The sequence below is a fragment of the Ambystoma mexicanum genome, chromosome 2p (assembly GCF_040938575.1).
Source record: "Ambystoma mexicanum isolate Mex_15411 chromosome 2p, UKY_AmexF1_1, whole genome shotgun sequence".
Classification (NCBI taxonomy): domain Eukaryota; kingdom Metazoa; phylum Chordata; class Amphibia; order Caudata; family Ambystomatidae; genus Ambystoma; species Ambystoma mexicanum.
Genome location: NC_090923.1, coordinates 1,357,350,798 through 1,357,368,822, shown reverse-complemented (window position 1 = coordinate 1,357,368,822; position 18,025 = coordinate 1,357,350,798). Strand labels below are relative to the sequence as shown.

The window sequence follows — 18,025 nt, the reverse complement described above, 5'->3', positions numbered from 1 at the left end:
TATGTGCGTAGCCATTGTGGCCCAGTAAAACTTAAAATCATAGTCCCAACTGTAATGCTGGCGATTGGCAAGGCAAGTGACAGGGGAGGTTGTACAGACTAACCACTGGGTAAGCCATTAGGTGGAAAGGGTTCAAGGAAATCTGTCAAACAGTCCTGGGCTTCTATGGGCATTAACTAAGAACAACCTAAAAGCCATCTAGAGCCATGGATCAGGAAAGATTACAAGTAAAGAATTTTAAATTCCCTGCAAAGGATTCCTCTTAGACAGTGCAGACGTGGAGGGTACACATGGGTGGAAGGTGCCTGCACTCATTTCCCAGAGGCAGGACACTATGTGAGGAGTCAGTAATGCGAGGCAGACAACTAGTTGTAGATTTCTCAAAATATGCCATTGTATTAACGAAATGATATAAAGAAAATACCTCACTTGCCTTAGACTGCAGAGGAATTCCCTGCCTAGTCTAACAGCTAAGGGAACATTCTCTAGCATGGGATAACTATCCCTCACGGTAAGCAACCAACATATACAGAAAGTATATAGCAACACAATATAATAAACAATATCAACACAATGTCTGGATGGCCTTCTCCTGTCCCTTCCCTAGAATTCAAAGTAAACTCGAAATGTTCAACAAAGAAAAAAGAAAGGTTTTGAACCAGCTGTTGATAGTTCCAAGTCAAATAAAAAAGTTCATCAAACGAAAATCCACTGGTAACAAATCTTTGTTCCTGGATAAAATATCCACTTCCAACTTCCAGAAAAGAAATAGCACCAATGGTAATCCTGGTTATGATAAATTGTCACTTCTTCCAGATAGTTTGCCACAGTTCAAAAGAAGGTGTAATATCCCCCAATGTCAACAACACACAGTTCTTAATCAACAGTTAGGGCTTCGTTTTTTATGACTTTACATTGGTATATTCATCAGGAGGTTTTCTTTGTAATGCTGCTTCCACTTCAACAACCATACTTCTACTCTGTGTACTATGAGAACAGTCACCTTTATCTCACAGTACATTATTGGTTCAGACCACTTCATTGTTACATCTGCTGACAACTTATTATACCAGCACAATTTAAGTAATACTACCACAGCTCAGTACTTTGAATTGTTAGGCAGGTTTTGACAAGATTCTTAAACCTCTTCAACCTCTTCAGGTAGGCAAGACACTATTCCTTTTAATGCCTTTCTTAAAGGGGCAGCCTCTTTGCCTCTCCTGTCTGTCTGCCACAATAACAACCGGTTCTGCCCACGAGATCCACTTCTCTCTGGCTTCTGTAATATTTGGCACCACATGTTGTGTCTATTTTCAGACTCTTCTTCACAAGCAATTATTTTCCCTTCCCCTGCTTTACTCAAACCTTTTTGTCAGCAATCAGTCTCAAGTAATTGTCCAAAAGCCTGGGTGACACTCTCTTAGCTTCAGGTAATACTGATACAACTTGTATTTTAGGCCACTTGAGTGTTAACAACTTCACAATACAGTTGGACAATATTCTTGGAAAGGTTGGTTTCACTATAAAAAGGGGTTGCCTGGGGGGTGTGGCAAGGCAGAAAGCCATGCGGTCGTGTTCGCTGTAAGCTCCACTGAAGGGTGCCTGAATGGCATGATATTGGCGTTTAACATTACGATCTCCCAGTGATTCCAGGATGGTCTGGCTGTTCAGGAGGCGCGGAGTACTGAGCGTGGAAAATCGAGGAGAAACGGGACAAGCTGCTCCTGCAAGCAAAATGGTGGTGCGCGCCAATGAAGGTACAGGCCGGCCCTTCATAACACACAAGCTGGGTGCCTGCTGAAATGCTGTCCTCAGTGCTTACACGTCGCCCTGGTAGAAGCCTCCTTACCCCAGAATTGGAGGAGATTTGAGCAAAGTTAATTGGGGTATGCCGACCAGCGCATTGAGGAGCGGAGATGGCCGCGCTGGATAGTGATGATACGAACCGCAGGCAGCAGGCGGCTCGTTCAGGAAATGGAAGATCTGGTACTCGCACATTGTACTGAACAGAGGTCTCCCCTTGATTCCCGCTGGAGGAACAGGCAAAAGTGACGAGCTGAGGGAGGAGGTGCGAAGGAACGAGCCTGCTGGGGACGGGGTGTGCAGGTCGAGTGCAGCGTAGACAGCTCACTAACCCGCTGAGCTAAGGTGATCCAGTACCTGGAGCGTGTTCTGCGGAGGGTGGAGGAGCTCCACGGCTAAAGTGGAGGTTCACCGCCGCAGCAGCGCAAGCAAATCCAGAGCCACGGAAGATCGAAACGCCCGGCGCCAGTGCCTCACAGTTGGACCCGTCATAGTCGGAGCCTCCACACCCCTCTGAAGTCGGCAGGGGACAGCATGGCGGTGGAGCCTGCGGTTGCCGAGGCTGAAAGCAAGACCACTGAGATCACGGTACAGAGAGCCAGTGCGCAATAAGGGGAGAAGCTGAGCTGGGTGGATGTAAGCGAGTGTTATCAGGAAACCAGGCATGCAGCCCCTTGGTAGCTTCCTGGAATGTGCGCGGCGCCGGGTGAAGACAGCCACTATAAAGCCTGCCGTAATTGCGACTCAGTCATTGTCTGGCCCTTGACATTTCGGCGGTCCTTCTGAGAGGAGTTCCACACACAAGGGCCCCCGAAGCTGTCTTATACTTGCCGGAAACCACACGATTCAAGGCAATATGAGGATCCTCATTGACCTGACACGGTGGGAATAGGCGATCCCAGCACTGGAAGTCTACTAAGCGGGGGCAATAGTCACAGTGAGCTACAGAATACACCAAGCCCATTCCTCTGAGGAGGTTTGGGTTCTGAGGGGACACCACTACTTGATCAGTTTATAACTCCACGGTCACAGGCTGCCCTCTTCTGTACTGCCCTTAAATAATACGAAGGCGCGCCGGTGGTGCTTAAAGCAATCACCATACAGACTTTCGGCAATGCCTAAAGCAGCCGGGAAGCGGAAATCACATGGAATCATGGCCTTTCTAACACCTCAGTCGGCAACTACCCCACGGATGCAAACAGTGGCAGCAGACATCCATCCGGTCTCTGTGACGTCGGAGCTCCCAGACATGGCGTTCTGCAAAACTGACTACAAGGAGATGCTAAAAGCCCTTAAGCAAGATATCACCCAAAAAATCAAATTAGAGATCAAAACGTCCAAGGCCTCTTTGGCCCGCTCACTAGCCAACCTAACAGCCCATTTTGGAGGCCTCGAAGCCAGAGTCAACGAGCTGGAAAACATGACATGTGAGCAAGCGCACGATAGCGATGAACTCACAGAGAGAGTGCAGATTATTAAAGAGCATCTAGGAGACATCTGGGCGAAGCAAGCAGAAAATAGATCAAGGAGGAATGATGTACGTCTCCGTGGCATTCCACGGTATGTACTGGACCAGGAATTACCTGACCATGTAAGTGCTCTGTTTAAGTCCCTAATGGGCCTCTTGACCTCAGAGGCACTGATACTGGATAGGACCCATCGTGTATACTCTTCGGTCCAGCAGAAGCGGAATCTACTCCCGGATGTCCTCACCCGTGTGCATTTTTTCACCAGGATGACAAAAAATGGCGGCGACCAGGAAGTCGGAATCAGTACAGTTCCGTGGGTCATCACTAAAACTTTTCCAAGACCTCTCCTCATACACCCTTGTGAGCTGCAGACGTCTACAGAGGGTGACGACCTGGCTGCAAGCCAAGAAGTTTCGCTACCACTGGGGATTTCCATGCAAATTGATTTTTGACTTCCAAACTCAGCACTATACCATCTCTTCAGATGACGAAGCAAAAGACTTAATGACAGAAGAAAATAACGAGGCCACCCTGGAATCAAGCTCTCATGAGGCAGCGGACCAGGATCTACACCCAATGCCGAAAGATAAGCGGAGGAAGCCCAGGGGCTAATGGCGATTGGGACGACCTCCTCACCAGGAAATGGAAACCACGGAATGTCTCCTCACCAGGAAACGGAAACCACAGAATGTGCTGATCCGCAACAATCGCCAGATGACCCTACCCCTCACCAGGAAATGATAGCCACGGAACCAGCTGAAAACCCAGAGATGCCGCGCTGACTGAAAATAAATGACAAATTTGGCAAGTTCGGGCCGAGGGACTTTCATATGGTTCCCTGAGAACTGGCATTGCTGGGATCCTCTACAGCTTGAACACTAGAAGGAGAGAAGTAAATCCTTGACTGCCTTACTTTACAGCAAGACCCGGGAAGCACGGAATTGCGGAGCGCACAAAGGGGGTCTACGGTCCAAAATTCCCATGGGGTATGTGACTGGGGGTGCACCACTGTTCCCCAGAGCAACTCAAGTGCTGCAATGGGGGATTGCCCAGCTGAGTGGAGGTCTGCGGGAAGTGCTAGGCAGCATGGACATATTTACAGTCGAAAGAGCCCAAGTAATGAACTTGCAAAGAATGAGGGCCCGCAACGATCTCCTGGACGGCCCTACCCTCTAATGGGGGCTAGAAGCCATGGAAACAGCTGAGAGGCTGGCAATACTCAATCTCTCCAATTTGTCCTTAGGTCTTGTTTCTGCTAAAACCTTTACCGACATTAACCACATATGAACCAGAAGCGGAAGCGAAATCTACCCATCAGGAAAGAATGTTATATCGAATGGCACACACCAACTGGAACCCACAGAGATCAGGAATCATGGAGGACAGTGATGTTCAGGCGCCCTGGTCAGATTGCACCTGTTACCATTGACGGTTTGTCAATACTGGTTAAAAATACAAGGCAACTAGGAGCCTCATTTACAATGTTTTGCATGGGTTTTATTTGTTTGTTTTACTCTTACAATGTTTTTTGGACACACTACCACTAGGCCTGTTTTATGGACCCACACACTCCCTGCCATTCATAACTCACGGAGCAACTCTTGGCCCCGGGGAAAACCCTCATCTGAACCCCCCTGCCACCAGTCATGTTACTCCATATCGCTACACGCATGTAATATGTGAACCCGGGAGAACCGAGAGGGGAGGGAGACTGGGGGTATCCCATGCCTGAGAGGAATAATGTCACTCAGAAGATCACGAGAACTCGAGCAGCCCCAGAATAGCGACACCAGATGTAAAACTTGTCACCCTCAACGCTGAAGGCTTAAATTCCCCCCTAAAACGCAACACATTGATGCATAGATAAGCAACACTCGACTCAGCTTTCTTGTTCCTCCAGGAAACCCACCTCCAACCCGCAGCAGAATAACGCCTCAATAATAAACTCTACCCCACCAAATCCTTCACCTCCAACGGCCTAAAAAATACGTGGGGTCGCCATTCTGGTGCGCAAGGACATCCCCCAAAAAGCATTGAACGTGGTGCGTGACGGGGAGGGAAGGTTTATTTTAGTGGTGTCAATGCTGTGGGGACGTAAAATGGCCTTGGTCTCATTGTATGCTCCAAATGTTAAGCAGGAGCTATATTTTGCTTCGCTATCTAAGTCCCTGACAGAACATGCAGCGGGTGAACTAATTATAGGCGGAGAGAGATTTCAACGTAGTGGTCAACCCCTTAGTTGATAAGACACTGCCCCCAATGGCCAATGATAAGAACATTTTTATAGCCCTTACTACATTACTGAGGGAGCACTCACTTATCGAGGTATGGCAGTACTTCCATCAAGAATAATAAGACTATACTTACTTCTCAGCTGTTCATAGAGGATTTTCTAGATTGGATATGTTCTTTCTTTCTGATACGCTGATCCCCCTAACGATAGACGCCGAAATACCCCCGGAAGCTCTCTCAGATCATGCCCCAGTAAAACTAGTACTTTCGCCCCCTCCAAGCAACCCCACCCCACTGGCGACTAAATTATCTCTTACTAGGGGACCCCCTCAGTTCGAACCCACATAGCGGAAGCTATAAAGTATTACTTCAGGGAGAATGATACTGGCAATGTGGGATACGGCATAGTATGGGATGCTGCTAAAACAGTAATCAGGGGGCATTTGATTCAGCAGGCCGCACAGAGGGGATGAGCTAGAAAGGTACTACAGGCCCAATTAGAGGGGGAGGTCCGCAGACCTGAGGCAGCACATAAGGAGAGGGGATCACGACGCTCCCTGAGAGATCTACGAATAGTGAGGAAGGTGTTGGAGGCACACCACACAGCGAGGGCAGCACACTATATGATGCTTACAAAGCAATATTCCTATTCGAAGGGGAACAAAGCTAATAAATTATTAGCAGCTAAATTGAAAAAGCAATCAAAACGAAATAGGATAGACACCTTGCGGGACGGTACAGGCAGATGCGTCTCCTCGGAGGAAGGTAAACTCCATATTGTTGAGAACTTCTTTAAGGAACAGGCAGCCCATCATGCCGCGGACTCACAAACCACCAAAAAATGTATATTAAATGCACAACTCCCACAAGTCCTACAAATTCTATGTGACCCCTTGGAGGAACCTATAATTGCTCAGGAAGTCGAAAGCGCGATCAAATCTCTTCCCCCTCGGTAAGGCTCTGGGCCGAGATGGGTTTACAAATACATTTTGTAAAGTCTTTAGTGCTGAGCCTATATCCCACCTCACAAAGCTCTTTAACTCCTTATGGGATGCAAGATCTGTCACACAGACGATGGCAGAAGCTGCCACGACTCTGATTTTGAAGCCGGGAAAAGATCCTACAGAATGCACGTCCTACCAACCTATAGCTTTACTCAATACGGACGCAAAGATTTACAGTAAAATTATAGCTCGCCGTCTGGGTGAGGCCCTGCCGCTAATAATAGACGGGGATCAAACAGCGTTTATTCAAGGCTGATCTGCACATGATAACATCCGTCGACCTGGTAGCCCTGGCACCTACAATCCAGGGCACCCTCTCGCTCCTGCCCTTAGGGCCATAGGGCTTTTGACAGCATGTCGTTGGAATATCTGGGCCTAGTCCTAAAGGGGTTTGGTTTTGGTCCGAAGTTCTCCAGACTGATTCTTTCAAACTTCCAGATCCCATCAAATCGTGTGCGGGTCAATTCGCAAGTGGTCTACTCAGATAGCTTTAGGTAGGGGAACTAGAGAAGGTTGCCCTCTATCCCCATTGGTGTTCGTAATGGCGATGGAACCGCAGCCCAGCAGATCCGCCTTCACCCGAAGATCCAGGGATTCAAATTTGTAGGGCAGTGTCACAAAATCACGCTATTTGCAGATGACGTGCTTTGCTTCGTGAGGGAGGCTCTCAGCTCCCTTCCTGTCCTTATGCACTTGCTAGCCCAATTCGCAATGATTTCCGGATTCACGATAAATACGCAAAGTCAATGAGTATGGGCTTGTCAGAATCCCCTGCCACTTTATCTACTCTCCAGATTACATATCTCTTCCAATGGAAGACCACAGATATTACCTACCTGGTTGTACGCTTAACTCCAACGTATGCTGGGCTAATGAAAGCCAATATTCCAATCTCTTAAAGGAATCCAAAGATTCCTTACAAACGTGGGCCTCACAGGAGATATCATGGCTCGGGCGCATCAGTGCAATTAAAATGTCCCTACTCCCGAGACTCTTATACACATTTCATGGACTACCAATAATGATCCCGGAACAGGACCTTATCAAGTTACAGAAGGAAATAGGCCAATTTATATGGCGAGGGAAAAAACTTAGATTCCTGTGTAAGCTTCTGACGAGGGGGAAAGCGTAGGGGGGCTTGGGGCTCCCTTCAATCTAGCGGTACTATCGAGCGGCCCAAATAGCTGTAATACTGGGCTGGACCAACCCAATAGAATCACTCAAATGGCATGACATCGAGCAGACAGCAAGCTATTTCCCTTTGAAATATCTGCTGTTTCTCCCACGAGAAGCGCGTAACCAGCAAACCCCCCTCCTGCCCACCACAACAACAACACTCTGATGTTGGGACAAGGCGTGTGCACAAAGAGGCTTCACATCAGGCCTTGGCCCACACTCCCCTATCATACAGAACCCAGCCTTCACCCCAGGTCTTCAACCCAACTCCTACCGTCTCTGGTCAACGGGGAAACCATTAAGATTACGAGACCTTTATGATAACGACACTGTCCCGCCGGACGGAAAACTCCCCTACATGTTTGCGTGGGAAAGGGAACTGGGGGGTGACAATTCCCCAGGAGTCCTGGCAAAGGATATGGGGTAGAACCCACAGGACTTCACGCTGCACTACCATAAGAGAAGGTGCCCTTAAACTCTGCTTCCGTTGGTACTTGTCACCACATAGACTACATGCAATGAATCCAGACTACCCAGACACATGCTGGCATGGCTGTGGGGGAAAGGGCGACTTCAGTCACTTGTGGTGGTACTGCCCTATAATATAATCCTTTTGGCTGGAGATAAGATCGAAGATCAAAGAGATCTCTGACATCTCGCTCCCTATGTACCCACAAATCCTGTTGCTGGGCGACGCTCCTGAGGATGGTTCCTTCCCGATGTCTGGCCCTAGAGCTGAACTGATCTCTCAGCTACTTATGGCTGCTTGACTCACACGGGCCCGCTTCTGGAAAGACATGGAGGGCCCTCACATAGCGTACTGGTGGGTAAAAGTTTGGGAACTGTTGAGGATGGAAAAACTTACAGCCACGATTGAAGGGAAGTTGCCCAAATTCTCCTGCATATGGGGGCCATTCCTGGAATATGTAGTCGAAAGGGAGCATATGTTTTTCCAGCCAAGAATTGTGAAATATCTTCTGAATCCGTGATAATGGACATGATGAATATGACCTGGACAGGGTGTATTTAAAGTAGTAGGAAAAGTCTTTGTTGTATTTTTTTTTTCTTTTTATTCTCTTTCATTTCTTTTTTCCTCTCCAATATTTCCGGATTTACACTAGTTACTCCTAACCTGTTCTCATGAGCGTGACATTGGTTTTATGAGGAACAGGTATACTGTTACTTAGTTGAAATGAAGTTTCGATGCAATGGCGCATACCAGTTGTTACTGCTATATTATTGATTTACTTTATGTATTTCATGTTGATCGAGATTTCAATAAAAAAAGAATTAGTTAAAAAAAAAAAGGGGTTGCCTTTTGGCTTGGGTAATGCGTGTTCTTCTCTTCAATAGTTTGAACTCTTTTCTGGATACGATATAAGATTCAGTCTCTTACTTGAGAACACAATTAGGCACATGCAACCTCTCTTTAAAGTAGATTTCAAGGCTTAAAGATGAGAGAGAATTGTATTCCCGTGTAACGGCAAAGGATAAAGTTCTGACTTCCTTTGGGAATCACAATTAAGCACACGCAACCTCTTTTTGATGTAGTTTTCTGACTTTGTAACTTGTAACTCGGGTATTGTCAAGATTAGTTATTCAGTAATGGTTTAGAGAGTGCTACCCCTTCTTAATTAGGGACAGTAGTTCAACAATGGTTTTCAATTACTTTTGCTCTCATGCGAATGTTAGGTCTTTCACAACATATGCGAATGTAATTAACAAATTATGCTGGCATAAAGTCAAACGCAACTAAATAAGGATTTGGAAAAAGTTACCGGCAAAGCTTGCGTAAAGTGTTAGAACGCTGTGCTTCACACAGCGGCTTCTTAGACACTTGCCTTGCGGGTTGCACTTCTTTCCCGACTTCCACTACCATTTATACTGCTTCTGGCTCGCTGGGGACCCACACCCTTCTCCTGAATGGGTATCTCCGTCCGGCCACTCGAATTAAGAGTTCCTTTTTCTCCCGAGATCCTCGGCTTGCCTCTTGCTTCTGGCCTCAGTTTCCTGCACATTCACAGCTCTGAGATTGCAGCAATGAGGCTCACTTGGGGAAAACTTAGTCTCCTGCACCTCTTCCGCTATGCAGCCTCTGGACTTCAGATTTTGGGAGAACAGGACACTCTCAGAACTTGTAGGTGAAATCTGCTGTCTCCACTTTCCAGCGTCCCTCTTGTGCTCCCACTTCTTTGTGATTTGCCAGCCTTGTGCTTCCTCTTTACTACTACAGCCTATAACTTTTTATAATTTTCAAAACACTATTATAACAAATAAATTCCCTCTTGGATTATTTTTCCTGTATTGATATTATGAAAGGCAAACAAACACTCATCATCCTGTGAAGCCCTTTGAATGAAATTTGCATATTTCACTTGGAAATGTTAATTTCTGATGATTTCACTTGCCATTGCATTTGCTAATGATCCCCCCACTTTTGTTAGGTCTTGTGCCCTGCTCTCACCCTTCCTCTGTGCTTTGATGGTGTCCCTTTCCCTGGCCAAAGAAGTACAAGGGGCACAACAGGTTATATATGGAAACAGTGCTGAAACTTGGTACCATGTTAAACCCAGTGGTTGGCCAAAACAGTGAAAGTTGAAAGGCCTAACAGAAATACATCCGGGTGGCGCTTAATAGTTCTTCCCTGGAAAAGAAAATTATAAAGTTGATTTTTTTTAAACAAATTGCCTTTCAGCACCCAAATATTGAAATTGTAAAAAAATGTATTTGAACAATTGGAAAAATTCCAGTTTTTAGTCCCAGCATGAAGGCATTTGAAAGCTGTTTGCTGCTTCTTTCCAGCACAGTTCAACTTTGTAGTTTAGCTTTGCTTCCAAATTATTGAAGCAAGCATTAAAATAAATTGGAATTTCAAAAAACTGTCCAATTGCCCATTTTAGACCTAGTATTGCAGTCTTGGCCTCATCATGAAAGTTTCTGCTTGCTTCCTTACACCAGGAAAGTTCACGTCATGAGGATCAGCAGTTTTCCGTTAGGCCCTGCCCCTCACGGTCCACAGTGTTATAGCGTTTTCTGAAATTTCAGGAACTCCTCCCAACGGTCTGAAACAGCTGCTTTCAAATGACAAGTCCCTCCCCTATTTCCCAGTTAAACAAACCAATTCCAACAGATAATGATGTAATTCATGTGATCAGTAGAAACAGCAGAACTGACCATCTTCTTTGATTACATTTCAAATGCAGACAGCTTGTTGTTATCGCCTAAGTATTGTGACAAATCTGTGGGTGTTGTCCCTTCTCCTCTAGGGGGAGACCTTTCCCAAGGGGCCAGGGCGGTGTGTCCACAGTGCAATAGTCTCCCTGGAGTTGGTGCACTGAGGGAGGATCACATGGGCGGGGAAGCCCCTTATGGGATTAGGGACGACCATCCCCAGAGAATGCGGTATACCTCTGCTTCGTTAGACCCTCCCGCTTTCTTCAAGCCAAACGCTCCTACACTGTTCCCAACCAGTGCCAATGTACTTTGCTGTAAGGTCAACCAACCTAGTGTGTTAGACCTGACTACCAGCCCTGAAAACACAAACTGTTTTCCATATAACTCTAGTACAAGTACTGTGAAGAAGATGACCAAGAGTATTAAGATCACGGTCTAGTCGCTCACAGCATTTGATTGGTCAAAGGAAATATAAAATATTAGCGGGAAAACAAGACAGAGAGAGTCATCCTCTGGGAGAGGCATACCCCGCGAACAGGGGACCGCAACAGGAGACGCCATGCATAGAGGCAAACGGGGGCGCAAAAGTAGTCCAGAGGGAAGACACTACTTCACAGGCTGCCCGAACAAAGCTCTGGGAGTCCCAAAGTCTGTCAGGCCGCCAAAAAGCAAAAGCGTAGCCCGAGAAGGGAGCCGAGACTGGCGGGGCAACCACCGAAAAGAAGGGGAAACGAAAGTGGCTGGAGACAGGTCTAGTCCGAGGAATAAGAATTGACAGGCGGAGAAGCCGTCCACCAGAGAGAACACCCAAAGGCTACCAGAACCTCAGAGCAAAGCACCGGAGCTTGGAAGATGCAAACCACACAAACAAGTATGCGGGCAGACCTAGAGGTGCTAGAGGTCCGGAGGAATCAGAGAACAACTGCAGAAGCCAAAGGGCCTCATCACAAGTTGGGCGGAGCAGTAAAATGTGGCGGTGTCGTTATTACCGCCACATTGATCGCTCCGTCTAATCTCGAGTTATGCGGAAATTGGGAGTTTTACCTCCAGCTTTTTGTTGGAGGTAAAAATCACATTTTCCACCCATTTTCGGCACTATTAGTGCAGCGCTAATAGCACCAAGAAACACCTATTGGGTCCAATGGACCCAATGGGAATGGGGATTTACCTCCCCCACCGCAACTCAGGAACCGGCACAAATTGCGCCGGACCGATTTGCATTAACACAATTAGCGCTGGGATACCGCCCAACCCCTGATGAGGCCCTGAGAGAGTCTGGACTCTGAGAGAAAGTACAGAAGGTAGCATATGCTTGCTAGGGGAGTTAACCAAGCTATTGCTTCAGCACTTTGGCAGTCTGGGACCTGCACCCATATGAAAACCTGAGAAATGGGACCCTGACAGCAAAAGAGACACATCAGAAGAAAACATACCTTGGGACGAGAGTACACCAAGCTGGTATAATACAGAATTGTGAGTCTGGGATTTGCAACCATATGAAAATCTAATAATATAGTGAAGTTCATTCAAGAAGATGCAGGGTTTGGGACCCAAGGAGAAAAGAAAGGGAAAAGAAACCACATAAGGAGGAGACAAACTCCTAAGTAGAACCAGAAGGAATCCAGGGGAAAGGAGCTAACCCCTAATTCTTGGAGAAATACATTTTGGCACATTTGTTTTGTTATTTTGACCACCCAAGACATTGGGAACTTTTCTGTTGGCAAGAACTGCCACTACCACTTTAGTTTGTAAAAGAGGACCTTTGTACATTAGATTTGTGTTATTAGTATTAGGGTCAGAAGAACAAGTTACTTTCTTACCTGGTAACGTTCTTTCCATGGGATGTTCCGACGATGTAGTCCACATCTATGACAGGTAATCACCACAGCTGTGCTGCTTCGGAACATTTTCGGCATCTGCGTCCTGCGTCAATGACGTCGACACGCTGTCCTCGAGGTCCTCCGTCGAGCCGACGTCACCGGATGTTATTAGTAGGACGCACGACGCCCGTAGCCTCAGTTGTAGTTTTTTCCCAGAACGTGTGGCACCAATCTCCTTCCAGTATGACTACAGAAAGCCTTGCGGAAACGTAAGCTGCAATCGCATTAGAAATTCTGTAGAGGGGCAGGCTGGGAGGGTTCGATGGGGAATACGTCATCGGAGCATCCCATCGAAAGAACGTTACCAGGTAAGAAAGTAACTTGTTCTTCGAGGGGATTGGTTCCTCCGACGTATTCCACATCTATGACAGACTCCCAAAGCAGTACCAACGTATGGAGGTGGGAAAAGAATTTAGAATTTTAGAATGCCCAATTAAATTGCAGAATAGAGGACCACCTTGCCAAAGGCCAAATCTTGCCCATGGATAGAATCCAGGAAGTAGTGCCTTACAAAAGTATGGACAGAGGCCCATGTTGCTGCTTCACAAATGTTACAAATGGGAACACCCCTCTGCAGAGCAGTAGAGGCAGCCACACCCCTGGTAGAATGGGCTGTAAGCCTACCGGAGGGTCCTTACCCGCCAGGCGGTAACATTCAGAAATTGTCAAGATAATCCATTCAGACAAAGTCTGCTTAGTAACAGCTTGTCCCAAACGCCTTCCAGCGTATCCTACAAAGAGCTGATCGTCCACTCTGACCCGGGAGATGCGTGAGATGTAGATACTTAAAGCTCTCCTAGGATCCAACCTATGGAGCCTCTCCTCTTCCTTACCAGGATGCGGAGGAGGATAGAACGCCGGAAGAATGACCTTCTGGCTTAAATGAAATTCCGACACCACTTTCGGCAGAAAAGAGGGACGAACCCTAAGGACAACCCTGTCCTTATGGAACACCGTGAAAGGTGGCTTAGCGGGTAGTGCCTGCAACTCACTCACTCTGCGGGCGGAAGTAACCGCAACTAAAAATACAGTTTTAAAGGTCAACAGTCTCAAAGTACAAGAATGTAAAGTCTCAAACGGAGCTCCCATTAGGAATTTTAGAACCAGGTTCAAATCCCAACCGGGCACCTGGAAAGGTAACAATGGGAACACATTAGTGAGCCCTTTCAGAAACTGAGAAATCAAAGCAATCTTAAAATAAGAACACTCCTCAGACGAGTGCTTAAATATGGACAGCGCTGCCAGGTAACCTTAAATGGTACCCACTTGCAGGCCCTTGTGGGCTAACGAAAGCAAAAAAGACAGAACCACAGGAATGGCACATGAAAAAGGATCCACATTCTTAACCCTGCACCAGTCGCAGAACTTTCTCCAACGGCAACGGTACAGGGACTTTGTTGCAGGCCTTCTGGCCTAAGGCAACACCTCCATCACGTCTTCAGGGAGGTCCCAATCCTTATACCTCAACCTTTCAGAAGCCAAGCGTGAAGGTTGAGAGACTTGACCTCTGGATGGAGAACCTGACCCACCCTCCCGTGAGAGCAGATCGTCTCAGTAGGGAAGACGGCGTGGAGGACAGATGGACATGTCAAGAAGGTCCGGGTACCACGTTCTCCTGGCCCATGCCGGAGCAATGAGGATCATTCGGGAACCGAACCTCCGTAACCTCCGCAGCACTTGCGGAATGACAGGGACTGGAGGAAACGCATACAGCAGTGGGAAGGACCACTCCACTACGAACACGTCCCCCAAGGCTCCTCTTGGAGGAAATTCCCGCAAGCAGAATCTTTCACACTTCCGGTTTACACTGGTGGTGAAGAGATCCACCTGTGGGGTCCTCCAAAGGGCAAAGATCTCCAGGAAAATCTCCTGAGCCAGCTCCCACTCGTGAGAGGCCGTGCTCTGCCTGCTCAGAGCGTCCGTCGCCTCGTTTTCGTCTCCGGCCAGATGAACTGCCGAGATCGAAATTTCCTGCTGGATGGCCCAGAACCAGAGCTGCATGGCCTCTCTACACAGAGGGAGAGACCCTGTCACCCACCTTTTTGTTGAGGTAGTGCATGGCCACTGTATTGTCCGTCAGAATCAGGACATTCTTCCCCCGCACAGACAGCAGAAAAGCCTTCAGGGCTAGCCTGACGGCTCTCAGCTCCACCAGATTGATATGGAGTCTGGACTCCGACGGAGACCAACGGCCATTGACTGTCAACTCGTTGGCATGAGCTCCCCATCCCGTGAGGGATGCGTCCGTCACAATCATCACCTCCGGCCATGGTAGCCAAAATGGAGCCCCCTTCATTAGATTGCCTTCGACGGCCCACCAAAGAAGATCCTGGGCGACCGAAAGCGGCACCTGAACGGGAGCCGACATCTGGCCGGAGGACTGTGACCAATGCATCTTGAGAGCCCACTGCAGAGATCTCATCCGGAGCCTGGTCTCTGGCACCAGGAGAATGCAGGATGCCATGACGCCGAGCAACCTCAAGAACTCGAACGCCGGGAGACTCTGGGCATGTCGAAACTTGTTCACTGTTAAGAAAGGAAGAAGGCCTTGCCTATGGCAAGAGGTAAAGTGCACAGAATTGCACAGGGAACAACTTAGGATCTAACAACGTGCATAAAATACCCAAGGCTTGTGTATGTATAACCCAGGAGTGCAAATAAAGTATTACCAATATACAATAAAGGAATGTAGGGTAAACACTTAAGACCTCCTTATAACTGAAAGGAAAGTCTGCAAACTCTTTACCCACTATGCTCTTACAGATACTGACAGCGCTAAACCCACGTAGCGGGCAAGCAAGTACAGATTCTGTGAACTGACACTCTGTAAAATACTGAATAAGGAACATTCAAACAGTACTCACGAGGACCGGAAAGACCACTAGAATGTCAGTAATATCACGAACCCTGTAGATCAAACAGGAACCCAGAAGGCTGTAAAAGCAAAGGGTTAAAGATAACAAAATACATAAAACCGTAGTCAGGGGAAAGTATGAATTGTGATGTTAACTTGTGAGGAAAACAAAAGGGGATACACACTGGAACATGTTACAACAACACCCACACCTAATATACGATGGAAAGTAAATGCAGAGGTGCAATGGAAAATATGGAATGGACTCTGAATGAAGTAGGATCAGGAGCAGGGGAAACGCTATTACAAAAGGAAACCTATCCCACCCAACCAAGGGAAAAAGGTAGTAAATAAATACTAATAAGGTAAGATTAATGCATCAAGCTTTTCAGTAACCAGGACAGCATAAAGAGACAGAACGCACCGGAAACCTGGGCTGCAACTAAGAGTTAAGCACAGAGAAAGGCTGTCTGCAGACAGAGGAAGACAGAAAGGGAAAAGCATAAATCAATTAGCACATAATCCGAAATCCAGGGCAGAGGAACAAGATACAGGAGCTAAGGAACTGGGCACAAAAGCTAGGGACTGGAACTAGGTACAAGGCACAGAAACCAGGAACAAGGAACAGGAGACTAGTCACAACAGGAACACTGCTACAATGACCAGCGCCGGACTGAAGCAAACTGAGGCTTTTAAAGCTGCTAAACGAGCACACCCCTCAGGCGTGCCGCCTGCTGCACCTGCAGCCACAGGTGTTGCCTATCCTCCACCCAGCCTTGTGCTGCAAGGGAGGAGACGAAGCAGTGAGCCAGGCATTCTGGGAAGCAGGAGGTGAAGCAGTGAGCCAAGGCATTCTGGGAAACATAGTCATTTGATTTAAGTAACATGCTGGCTGCCAGAGAGGAGATGAAGCAGTGAGCCAGGCATTCTGGGAAGCAGGAGGTGAAGCAGTGAGCCAAGGCATTCTGGGAAACATAGTCATTTGATTTAAGTAACATGCTGGCTGCCAAAAACCTGGAATGGATCCGGAAGGGAAGTAACTTGGATTATAAGGGTTTAACGTTCCCAATTCATCAGAACACTGTAGCATAGGGTTCGAAGGAAATGTCCAGTAGGGAATAAACCCCAAAACATGCCCCCAAGTGGCGGGAACGGGAGCGAAGGGAGCGAGCCGTGACACTACACCCCCTCCCACGGCCGACTCCAGGCGGCCGTTACTCGCACAAAACGTCCTCTTTCCACGACAGGAGTGCTTCGTCTTCAGAAGTGGCACTGACGGAGACGATGACCCACGGGCAGAAGCAGAAGGACTGGAGTGAATAGAATCAGGCCGCAGTCTATAAGAGCCATAGGCAGGTTTTCGGTGAGGAAGAGACTCATGGATCGAAGAAAGGCATGAAGGACTTGCAGGACCTGAAGCAGATTTGGAAGGTCCAGGAAGCTCAGTCTCTGGAAGCGAACACTTATACCACATTGAGGAGGGAGGCAGGCTGGTGCGACATGCTTTGGACAATGATTGATGCTCTGGTAGCCCCCCTGCTGTGAGCGGACACACAGGAGGTGAGAAATCAGCAGGTTTCAGGAAACGTTCATGTTCAGACAAAGAAGGTGGCGGCCGAGGTGGAGGTTCGGATCTTCTCCCATCATCCATTTGAGTAAAGGCCTGTGGTTGAGGGTGACCAAGGTTCGACGGCATCTGTCCCACGCCTTGGGGACCTGGAAGTCCAATGGGTTGTACGAGGTTGGCACTCCTGATGTCAGTCATGTAGCCACCTTGTTGCTCATGGAACACAACCGCAGGAACGTTTGGCATACCGATAGGAGTGATAGACGCAGTACGTGGCACATCAGGCACATTCGCAGCAGGAGTAATAACGGGCACATTTTGAACTGCAGCAGTAATGTCCTTCCTTTGGCTGCTAGCACCCGAATGGTGCAGCAGTTGGGGGGCCGTGCCCGTCCCTTCCTTCAGGCTCATGTGTGATCCGGCAACAAAAAGGCTGTCAAACGGCTGATCCAAACCGGTCCCCAAATGTGAACCGTCCAGCCCGTTCTCCTGGTTGGCTACTTGTTCGACGTCTGGGCCATGGCGGATGGTATCCGTCTCCCAATTGTAACACTCCAGGCAAGACCAACGGCCTTGTATGTAAGACCCTCCCGAGTCGTGATCCAGCTTGATGTTTCTGGCAGAAGATTCAGACTCAGATGTAGCATATGCGGGAGGTGCTGATTCTACAGTCAAGCAGTTGGGAGTATTAACTTGTGTAAGAGGCAGGCCTTCTGGTGATCCTCCTGAAGCATAAGAAGGGCAGATTGGACGTTCATCCGTAAATGGTTGTGATTTAGGAGGTAGCTCTGAAGTAGATGAATCTGCAACACGATCAAACAGAGCAGACAGGTGCACCTCCGATGTTGGCAGTGAGGCTGAACAGG

The 18,025-nt window shown here is 47.8% G+C and overlaps 1 protein-coding gene across 1 annotated transcript in view; it reads right to left on the bottom strand.

The window, feature by feature from the left end:
- The window catches only part of PEMT (phosphatidylethanolamine N-methyltransferase), a 1,987,238-nt gene that overhangs the window by 1,693,438 nt on the left and 275,775 nt on the right, over positions 1-18,025 (bottom strand). The gene's annotated exons all lie outside the window — the stretch shown is intronic.